We start from the raw sequence: 12,653 nt of genomic DNA on the forward strand, positions 1-12,653 counted from the left end.
CCGTCCATTTTCGGACACTGGCTTCCGAGTTGGAGTGGTTCGATAAAGCCCTCATCCCTGTGTTTTGGAGAGGTTTGGCGGAGCATGTTAAAGATGCTTTCTCCACTAGAGAGGTTCCTGCCAGTTTGGAAGAGCTGATTGCCATTTCCACCCGCACTGACCTCCGTTTTTCGGAGCACGCTCAATCAAAACGGAAGGTTACTCCGGCTCCTAATTTTTTTGAGCCTCTGGAACTACCTGAGCCAGAGGTTCCACCCCCAGAGCCCATGGAGGTGTCTCGCGCCATTCTCCAGGCGTGTCCAGCACAAGACTCCAGTTGCGGTCATATTTGTCAACACGAGGTGTCTCAGAACAACAGTGCCCCGCAACGGCCAAATTCTGTACCACCGGGTAAGACCCTTGTTCCTCCCCACCTTCGGCCAAAGGTTCTTGCCTGGGCACACATGTCCATGAGGGGTGGTCACTGTGGCTATATGCAGACGACAAAACTCCTGGCAGGGTCTTACTGGTGGCCGCACAGGGCTCGGGATGTTACAAAATATATTCGGACCTGCGCTTTTTGTGCTCGGAATAGCCTCCTTAAGTGAAGAGCGGAGACGCCTGCCGACACACGGTGGCGTTCCACTTTAACTTCCGCTCCCGCTATCTCCCACGGGTCCCTTCTCAAACCTGGTGATCTTGCCACCCCTGAGGCCTTCCACGTGTCCCGGGTCTCTCTGTCACCTATTGGGACATCTGACTTGTCTGCGGACGAGTCTGAGGCCTATACCTCTTACGGGCACAAGTTTGTGGATCGTAAGGCTCAGGGAGGGGGGCCCTAGGAGGGGGGGTAATGTTAGGAGTCGGATTTCTGCGTTTACTCAGCAGGGATCCAGATCCTCACATTCTGAACTCTCCTCCTATTTTTCCACTGCAGAGGAGATTACCTTGCAGCAAATCTCTCCTGAGGCTAAGTCCTTCTGTCCTCTTACTGGGCATGCTCATGGGACGGTATCCCATTGGCGATCGGGAGTCATGTGCTCAGGTCCGCTCCAGTTCTCATTGGTCCATCTCAGAGATCTGGAAGCGTGCAGAAGGTCCCGGCTGCTATAAAAGGCGCGCATGGCTGTTCCGCCATGTGCTAGTATAGACTTACTTGCTCCTGTGTGTATGAGGATGGATGCATGATTCTGGTGACTGACTCATTTGAAACCCCTTCCCTCTGATATTACGCATGTGGATAGGGACTGAGTTAGATTCAGCGCCAGCGCTCCTCTGCTGCAAGACGCACAGCTGCTAGCGTCTGACATTGCGCTTGCCTTTGTCGTTTAGCAGCAGTGTCCATGCCGCGCTGCAATAGCAGCCTCCTTTGCGTTCGCAGTTGCAGCGCTGCGCACACGGTAGGTCTAGACGGACGCAGTGCAGCTGTCTTGGGCTACTACTGTTACCATATACTGTGTGTGCGTTTTTTACTGAGTACTGTGACTACAACAGGCTCAGTCATTTATGTTTGTACTTTTTTGCATCTCTGTGAGTTAACTGAGATTGCTCTGCACACCTGGATGAAGTTTAACCCTGTGTGCATTTCCACCATATTGCTCCTGCCACCACTTAGCAGCGGTTACATCACCTACTGCACGGTGGACCTCGAGCGGCGAATGCACTTTATTATTATTTTTATTTAGTGCGTTCCGCCATTCCTAACACCATTATTTTTAATCTTTAAAGATTCCATAATAACAGGGTCTGTACCGGAGGACTGGCGTATAGCAAATGTGGTGCCAATATTGAAAATGGGGACTAAAACTGAACTGGAAAATTATAGGCCAGTAAGCTTAACCTCTACTGTGGGTAAAATCCTGGAGGGTTTTCTAAGAGATGCTTTACTGGAGTATCTGAAGAAGAATAACCTCATGACCCAATATCAAAATGGATTTACGAGGGATCATTCCTCTCAGACTAATTTGATCATGACAAATGAGGATGAATGAACTCATGGAGATCAACATCCAACACTGCGGAGACACCATCACATGTTTCTCAACGCAGTGATTCTAGAGCAAAGCCCTCATCCCTTATGGGAAATATGTAAAATATGCAAAACACAAGCTGCGGAGACACCATCACATGTTTCTCAACACAAGCAATGACTAGCCAGGTCTTTCCCCGGGAAGGAACACCCACAGGAAGGGCAGTCTCCAATGAAGGAGACCACCTATGCCAAAACATGGTATCAATCCACAGACAGCTGTTTCGGGTTATTGCCCCTCATCAGTGTGGAGTAGGAAACTGGCCAGTAGGAGCAATGCCTAGTAGAAGACTGTGAAAAATGAGGATGACTGAACTCATGGAGATCAACATTCAACACTGCGGAGACACCATCACATGTTTCTCAACGCAGTGATTCTAGAGCAAAGCCCTCATCCCTTATGGGAAATATGTAAAATATGCAAAACACAGAGACTAATTTAATCAGTTTCTATGAAGAGGTAAGTCCCGGACTGGACCAAGGAAATGCAGTGGGCGTGGTGTATATGGACTTTTCAAAAGCTTTTGATATGGTCCCACACAAAAGGTTTATACATAAAATGAGAAAAATGGGAACAGGGTAAAATATGTGTAAGTGGGTTAAGAGCTGGCTCAGGGATAGGAAGCAGAGGGTGGTTATTAATGAAGCACACTCGGACTGGGTCACAGTTAGCAGTGGGGTGCAGCAATGGTCGTGTTGGGCCCGCTTCTTTTTAACATATTTATTAATGACCTTGTAGGGGGCATAGAGAGTAGAATTTCAATATTTGCAGATGACACTAAACTCTGCAGGGTAATCAATACAGAGGAGGACAATTTTATATTACAGGAGGATTTATGTAAACTAGAAGCTTGGGCTGATAAAAGGCAAATGAGCTTTAATGGGGATAAATGTAAGGTCATGCACTTGGCAGAAGAAATAAGATGTATAATTATGTGTTTAACTGTAAAACACTGGGCAAAACTGTCACTGAAAAGGACCTGGGTGGATAACAAACTCACATTTAGTGGCCAGTATCAGGCAGATGCTGCAAAGGCAAATAAAATAATGGGATGCATTAAAAGAGGCATAGATGCTCATGAGGAGAACATAACTTTACCTCTATATAAGTCACTAGTGCAACTGTAAGAGGGTCAGGGCCTAGCCCTGTAGAAGTGTATATTATCTCTACTCCTGACATGTTTGAGTGTATAATATGTGACTTGTGTATAGGTGTTGATGGCTATAGGGTATTATAGTGACACAATAGGTAATGTAGTATTAGAAAAGGGACACTAGATGGGGGCACTGAGCACATTCAAATGGGAGCATTTAAAAGGGTTAACTAGGGGGACATGAGAGGAGTGGCTAGCCAGGAGCAAAAGGGAGAGAGATTTCCTATAAATAAAGTTTCAATTCAGCTTCAAAATGTTTAGAAAAATTTAATGGACATAAAAACAGAAAGTAGCGGACAAGCTGCACCAATGCTGAGGGAGATTTCCTGCTTGAGGGGAGTTGAGCCATGGGTAGCCATTCTGAGCAGAAGAGTAAAGAAAGTGCCTACAGAAGCAGCCAGTGAGGAGGGTCACTGGAGGCCCTTTAGCTAGAGACTGGGAGCTAAAGGGCTAGGGAGGCTAATAGGAAAGTCTCTGAAGTCAAGTCAGCCAGAAACAAGGAGCTGAAGTGACAGTGAAGCCAGTCTATGGAAACCAGCCATTGTCTGTAAGTGGTCAAGCCAGGGATGTCAGTGCATGAGTCCCTGTGGAAGTGACAGTGAGAGTACGGGAGCTGTACCAAGTAGTCAAGTGAGCCACAAGCCTAGTACACGTACAGGAGCAACAGTGCCGTAAAGGGGTGAACTATAACGGAGTAGATAGGTACCTTCGTGGGTTGAAGTTGGTCACAGGAAGAGGGGTCGAAGTGCCATGTTCACCGTGTTCCATGTTCGGTTGTTTGTGTGGTCCACTCGTGTGTAACAGAAGAAGAAGTAGTGTGCTGCTGTAGAAGACGATGTACTGTTGGTATCGTGTAAAGAGTCCTTATGACATTTGGGATGTGCTGTGCCCTGAAGAGAATAAAGATGAACTGTTTAAGTTGTTTCCAGCCTCTGTCTGCGGTCATTTGAACCTCAAAGGTGATCAGCGTACCAGTGATGGAACAGCCTCCAGCACAGTGAGTACTGGAGCGGCTGAGGAGGCTACCCCCACGGTATTACGTGACCACACTTAGAATACTGTGTACAGTTCTGGTCTCCGGTGTATAAGAAAGACATAGCTGAACCAGAGCGGGTGCAGAGAAGAGTGACCAAGGTTATTAGGGAACTAGGGGGTCTGCAATACCAAGACAGGTTATTACTAGAGTTGAGCGATACCGTCCGATACTTCAAAGTATCGGATCGGAATGGATCGGCCGATCTTAAAAAAAAAGTATCTGTATCGCCGATTCCGATACCGGAAGTCCCATTCAAGTCTATGGGACTTCCGGTATCGGAATAAGAAAAACCCTGTTTTTGCCTTGTACAGCCTCTCTGGGGTCTGTACGGGCCTTTCGGGGGGCTGTGCCGGCCTGCCAGGGGGTCTGCGCAGGCTCCGGTGGTCTGTGCCGGCCTGCTGGGGGGCTGTGCTGGCCTGCCGGTGGTCTGTGCAGGCTCCGGGGGGCTGTGCCGGCCTGCCGGGGGGCTGTGCAGGCTCCGGTGGGCTGTGCCGGCCTGCCGGGGGGCTGTGCAGGCTTCGGGGGTCTGTGCAGGCATCGTCCGATGGGACTACAAGTCCCATCGGGCGATGCCTGCTACCATGACAGTGATTGACACATTAGCCAATGATGGGACAGTAGTAGTCCCATCATCCGGCTAATGTGTTGAATGTAAAAAAAAAAAAAAAATTACATGCTACATACATACTACATGCAACATACATACTACATATATACTACATGCATGCAACATATATACTACATATATACTACATGCAACATGCATACTACATATATACTACATGCTACATACATACCACATATATGCTACATACATACCACATATATGCTACATACATACCGCATGCATGCTACATACATACCGCATGCATGCTACATACATACCGCATGCATGCTACATACATACCGCATGCATGCTACATACATACCGCATGCATGCTACATACATACCGCATGCATGCTACATACATACCGCATGCATGCTACATACATACCGCATGCATGCTACATACATACCGCATGCATGCTACATACATACCGCATGCATGCTACATACATACTACATGCATGCTACATACATACCACATGCATGCTACATACATACTACATGCATGCTACATACATACTACATGCATGCTACATACATACTACATGCATGCTACATACATACTACATGCTACATACCACATACATACTACATATATACTACATGCATGCTACATACATACTGCATGCTACATGCTACATACATACTACATACATACTACATACATACTACATACAATACATACAACATAGAGTAACATACTTACCAATACTTGTCACATTGTTCCCTGAAGCCATTGTCTTTTACGGAATAAATATTAACATAACAAACCACAAAAATACTCACCCACGATCCGAAGCAGTCCACGAGTGTGTCCCACGACGATCTTGGGTAGAGAACGGAAGCATCAGCTGATGCTGCCGTTCTCTACGGGCTGCAGGAATCCAATGACGGAAGGTAGGTATCCTTCCGCACTGTATTCCTCCGCCACTTAAAAAAAAAAAAAAGTCCCTAGTCTCACTTTATGCCATTGCTGCGTGGGAAATTCCCACACAGCAATGGCATAAAGTGAGACTAGGGACTTTTTTTTTTTTTAAGTGGCGGAGGAATACAGTGCGGAAGGATACCTACCTTCCGTCATTGGATTCCTGCAGCCCGTAGAGAACGGCAGCATCAGCTGATGCTTCCGTTCTCTACCCAAGATCGTCGTGGGACACACTCGTGGACTGCTTCGGATCGTGGGTGAGTATTTTTGTGGTTTGTTATGTTAATATTTATTCCGTAAAAGACAATGGCTTCAGGGAACAATGTGACAAGTATTGGTAAGTATGTTACTCTATGTTATATGTACTGTATGTCTATGTATGTATTGTATGAATGTATTGTATGTAGTATGTATGTAGTATATATGTGGTATGTATGTAGCATGTAGTATGTATGTAGTATGTATGTAGCATGCATGTAGCATGCAGTATGTATGTAGTATGTATGTAGCATGCATGTAGTATGTATGTAGCATGCATGTAGTATGTATGTAGCATGTAGTATGTATGTAGCATGCATGTAGTATATATGTGTTATGTATGTAGCATGCATGTAGTATGTATGTATGTATGTATGTATGTAGTATGTATGTAGTATGTATGTAGCATGTAGTATGTATGTAGCATGCATGTAGTATGTATGTAGTATGTATGTAGCATGCATGTAGTATATATGTAGTATGTATGTAGCATGTAGTATGTATGTAGCATGCATGTAGTATGTATGTAGCATGTATGTAGCATGCATGTAGTATATATGTGTTATGTATGTAGCATGCATGTAGTATGTATGTAGTATATATGTGGTATGTATGTAGTATGTATGTAGCATGCAGTATGTATGTAGTATGTAGCATGCATGTAGTATATATGTGGTATGTATGTAGTATGTATGTAGCATGCAGTATGTATGTAGCATGCATGTAGTATATATGTAGTATGTATGTAGCATGTATGTAGTATGTATGTAGTATTTTTTTTTTTTTTTTTTTTTTTTTTTTTTAACATTTAACACATTAGCCGGATGATGGGACTACTACTGTCCCATCATTGGCTAATGTGTCAATCACTGTCATGGTAGCAGGCATCGCCAGATGGGACTTATAGTCCCATCGGACGATGCTTGCACAGACCCCCGGACATCAGCACAGCCCCCCGGCAGGCCGGCACAGCCCCCCGGCAGGCCGGTACAGACCCCCACAGGGTGCACAGACCACCGGCAGGCCGGCACAGCCCCCCGGCAGGCCGTTACAGACCCCCACAGGGTGCACAGACCACCGGCAGGCCGGCACAGCCCCCCGGCAGGCCGGTACATACCCCGGGCAGTCCACACAGCCCCCCGGCAGGCCGGCACAGCCCCCCGGCAGGCCGGTACAGACCCCGGGCAGTCCACACAGCCCCCCGGCAGGCCGGCAGAGAACCCCGGAAGGCCCGAAATGACGGCGCATCATGATGCGCACACACCGCGCATCATGATGACGTCAGGCTGTCAATCAACTTTGAACGTCCGATTCCGATGCCGACTTCCGATATTGAAAAAATATCGGAAGTCGGTATCGGAATTCCGATACAGCAAGTATCGGCCGATACCCGATACTTGCGGTATCGGAATGCTCAACACTAGTTATTACACTTGGAGTTATTTAGTTTGGAAAAGTGAAGGCTTAGGGGTGATCTTATTACAATGTATAAATATATGAGGGGACAGTATAAAGACCTTTCTAATGATCTTTTTACTCTTAGACCTGTGACGGGGACAAGGGGGCATACTCTACATCTGGAGGAAAGAAGGTTTAATCATAATCACAGACACAGATTCTTTACTGAAAGAGCAGTGAGACTATGGAACTCTTTGCCGTATGATGTTGCAATGAGTGATTCACTACTAAAAATTGAGAAGGGACTGGATGCCTTTCTTGAAAAGTATAATGTTACAGGGTATATATACTAGATTCCTTGATAGGGCGTTGATCCAGGGAACTAGTCTGATTGCCGTATGTGGAGTTGGGGAGGAGTTTTTTTGCCCAATATGGAGCTTAGTGTTTGCCGCATGGGTTTTTTGCCTTCCTCTGGATCAACATATTAGGGCAAGTTAGGATAGGATATGGGTTGAACTAGATGGACTTAAAGTCTCCCTTCAACCTTAAATACTATGTTACTATGTTACTATGTAAAATGGTCAGGAGAAATTTGTTGACTACCTCAACTTAATATTTAGTTGCGCACCCTTTGGAATTAAAAAAACTGCAATCAATCGCTTCCTATAACCATCAACAAGCTTCTTACATCTCTCAAATGGAATTTTGGACCATTCTTATTTTGCAAAATGCTCCATGTCTCTTATATTTCAAGAGTTCCTTCTCCCAACAGCAATTTTAAGATCTCTTCAAAGGTGTTTAATGGGATTTAGATCCAGATTTATTGCTGGCAATATCAGAACTTTCCCGCGCTTTGTTTCCTTCTATTACTGGGTGCTATTTGAAATATATTTGGGGTTATTGTCATGCTGGAAGACACATGGCTTAGGACTCAAACCCAGCTTTCTGACACTGGGCACTACATTGCCACCCAAAATCCTTTGGTAATATTAAGATTTCATGTTGCCTTGCACACAGTCAAGGCACCCAGTGCCAGAGGCAGCAAAACAACTCCAAAGCATATTTGAATCTTCACCATATTTGACTGCATGTAATGTGTTCTTTTCTTTGTAGACCTCATTGTGTTTTCAGTAAACAGTAGAAAGAGGTGCTTTACCAAAAAGTTCTGTCTTGGTCGCATCTGTCTACAAGATGCTTTTCAAGAAGGACTTTGGCTTACTCAAGTACATTTTGGCAAACTGCAGTGTAGCTGTTTTATGTCTGTGTCAGCAGTGGAGTCCTCTTTAGTCTCCTACCATAGCTATTCATTTCATTCAAATGTTGACGGACACTGTTGCACCCTGAGCCTGCATGACAGCTTGAATTTCTTTGAAATTTGAAATTGAGGCTGCTTCTCCACCATCCAGACTATCCTGTATTGTAACCTTTCATCAATTGTTCTCTTCATCCAGGGAGATTACCTACAATGCGATAGGCTGTAAACTTCTTGATTATGCTGTGCCGTGTACAAAGGAATATCAAGATCTCTGGAAATGGACTTGTAACCTTGTGATAATTAATATTGTACAACAATATTGGTCCTCAGACAGTTCTCTTCCCTTTCTGCAAGCGTAGTGTGACACACAATGAAAGAATGAGTAATCGTCTCACTTTTTATCTGGTTTCAGGTATGATTTTGAAATTGCCCACACCTATTACTTGTCACAGGTGATTTTCAATGAGCATCACATGTTCGAAACAAAGTTGTTTACCCACAATCTTGCAAAGGTGCAAACTATTTTTGCCAGTCCATTTTGGGGTTTTATGTGAAGTTATGTCCAATTTGCCTGTTTTTTGATCCATATTTTTGTGTTGTTCCAATATATACAAAGTAAAGACACTACCCATAGAAGGGTGGATAAGACTCCCAAACCCGCACAAGTGCACGGCGCATGCGCGAAATACGGCGCCGCAACTGCATGTCACAGGTCAGTGTGATGTGCATGGGAGGGGAGGTGGTATTGTAATGAAGAGAGGAGGCAAAGATTTCTTCCAGGCACCATACGCTCCGTAGCCTGGAAGAAATCATGAAAATAAAACATAAAAAGTGCTTCTTTTCTCAGCATCTAGACAACAGCTATACATGTAATACTAGTTTAACCATTTTATTACCTGCATGCCCACAGTAATAGCTTAAAAGCATCCAGGGGGTAACAGATTCCCTTTAAGACCCGATGGCCGTACAGAACACTGCAAAATTTTTGGATTATTTTTTATATAGAAAGTAATATTGAAAAATTAAAAAAATAACACGAACACTTGTTACTAACTATATTTCTCATACAAACATGATTTAAGCAATATGTCATTTCTGATGACATACTGTATAATGATATTGTTTCATGGTTATTTCATCTATTTCAACCAATGACCCTAAAGTAATATTTTATGTGCCTAATTGTTCATTGGCTGTTATTAGATTTATCTTTGTGTTGTCAGGTTGTTATTTTTCTGTGATTTTGTCACGGGGCAGTAGGGAAAAAAGATGTGAAACCTGGGCCCCTGAACTGCCCCTCAGGCTAAGGAGGTGCCCTGGCTTTCCTTAACTTGGGGGTACACTTGAAGGTAGTGAGGCCCAAGTCCCCGACCTGTCCCTATCTCCTGTTTAGCCCTTAGCTAAACCACCAACCCGCTCCCCAGGAGGTGAGACAGGGAATAAAGTGTACTGCACAACACCCACAGGAAAAAACACCAAAGCACTTACCTTGCTCTGCTGCAGTCATCAGGCAGCAGAGTGAATCACCGGATAAACTTTTCGCAGTGGCTCAACACCTAAGAGCCAGCTGCCACCTTCACCATCTAACTCTGCTGCGGACACCGGGCAGTCAGAGTTCACCTCAGAGCCCGCTGCTCACTTCAGTATGGTTCACATCCAAAAGGAAAATGCTGCTATTACCAACACCTGCTCATAGACCATGTGACCCTATATAGGAAAAGGGAATGGTGAAATGATCAGGGGCCAAAAACTGCTATAACCCCACTGACCACTGGGGGCAAAAGGTAAACTAAAGAAAGTATCAGATGTAATGACACTTGTGGCCACTGGGGGCAAAAACCTATATCAAGCCCCCAGAAGCCTGAAAATAAAAGTTTTCATGAGGGAACCCAGACTCTGACACGGATCCAAGAATTGGACCGTGACAGATTTATTTTCTCTGAAATAATTAGAAGATATTTTATTTTTAAAGATAAAATGTTTCAATTTGTCCTAAATCATTGACAATAATTTTGTGCTGAAATAAAATTCAATAGGGCAATTATAAAACACTTGATTTCTTGAAAAATATAAGTACACTAATGGAGTACAATCAATGATTTTAATTACTGGAAGATGATGTAGCTTGTAATGTCAATAGACTGTGCTTTCTAATTATCAAAATATTACAGACTTCTTTCTTGTAATATGAATATATGATGTTATTTGCTATGTTTGGGCCTATATCTTTCAAAATTATTTCAAGTATTCAGTGCTCAGCACGGTGATTATTCTTGATTGTGTAGAAGTGATTGGCTTCTTCTGTCTGCTCTTAGAACCTAAAATATGGCATCTTATTCCACTTATTCAAATGTATTTCAGCAAGAATAAGTTGTCATAATGGAGCTTTTACAGCCATAGACACGCTATTCATCTTTTGTTGTGTAGAAAAATTCTGGGGCTGTATCAGTCATTTATTTTATGTAACCAAGCAAGAAAAAATATTCTTTGTTTTTTTTAAACCCACTGTAGATCTAGTTTGTTCTTCTCTTTATTACTTCTTCTATTCATACATATAGTTTTATCAATTTTCAGGCCCTTTGATTGTCATAAATTGCATTTAGTTTTATAAATTGCAAACTGTATCTGTGATTTATAGACTTATTTTCACATTTAAGTTTTTCTACCACTGCTAGGGAAAATAGCAAAACTGAATAGAGTATAACTCAGTATGAAAATGCATTGAAACCCTGGTGACACTTGACTCTCTAAGGGTATTGTTCTATCTGGATACAATTTTCTGTAAAATCTCCTTAGATGTTAGTGAATCATATATTTTTTTTACCTGTTTTTCTCTTGCAAACTAAAAATATTTGGTAGAAAAATATGGAGAGGGAGGTAGCACATCCAGAGAAATGAGCCATTTATTCCCCTACTCGACGTTTCAGCTCCAATGAGCATTTCTCAAGCATTGACAAGATATTGTCAAAAGCATTGACAAAATTGACAAAGCATTGACAAAAATATTTTGTCATTGCTGTGTCCTTCAAACCTTTCTTATCTGAATATAAGATAACACACCACACAAAAAAGGATAGTCCTGCTCACCGGTATTGGCATCCATGAAGTTTAAGTACATATTATGGAATATCTCCTTAAAAAAATGAATCAAGTGAAACAGTTTTTTTTGTACAGAACACTCATGTTAAATACAAGACAGCAAATGATAAACAATAATGTAAAGCAAAAAAAACAATGGGAGGGAGAATAGAAAAACCTAAAGCTTGTGGTTACACTGGTATTGGCAACCTTTTCACTGAATTTGTATGGAAACACATTTTGACTGGCCGATGGTAAATCACAAATGAGAATCACCTGTGATTTATTGTCGGTGCCCATGTGACATGAATTAGCCAATGAATGATGACATCAGTGTTTTAAAAAGCCACATGGTAGACCATGATCTTTGCCACAATGGTGATGACAAAGGAACTGTCTGAGGACATCAGAACTGCTACTATTAGCAAACAAACACAAGACTTCCAAAGGGTATAAGGCCATCTCCCAATACCTTGGTATACCAGTTTCAACACTGTGTGATGCTGTTATGTAGTTTTCCAAGCATGGAACCATCAAGAACCTCCCTGGACGTGGGTAAAAGCGGAAAATTGACAAGAGATGTCTTCAAAGATTGGTGCGAATGATGGAAAAAACACTACGTCAAACATTCAAAGACCAAAAGGCCACCCTGGAACAGTCTGGGGTCATGTTTTCCACAAATATCAAAAGCCGCATATTAAACCAAGCAGAGCTTTATGGGCGAAGGCCAAATAAGAAACCACAACTGAAGAAAACATATAGAAAGAAATGACTAATCTTTGCCAAAGAGTACCTTGACAAACCACAATCCTTCTGGGAAAATTTTCTGTTGACAGATGAAGCAAAAATAGAGCTTTTTTGCAATGCAAAGCAACAGTTTATTTACGGACGACGCAATGAAGATTATAAGGAAAAGAACACCCGACTATTGCTG

This window comes from Dendrobates tinctorius, unplaced genomic scaffold, assembly GCF_039654945.1.
Source record: "Dendrobates tinctorius isolate UK_male_01 unplaced genomic scaffold, ASM3965494v1 ptg000044l, whole genome shotgun sequence".
Taxonomy (NCBI): domain Eukaryota; kingdom Metazoa; phylum Chordata; class Amphibia; order Anura; family Dendrobatidae; genus Dendrobates; species Dendrobates tinctorius.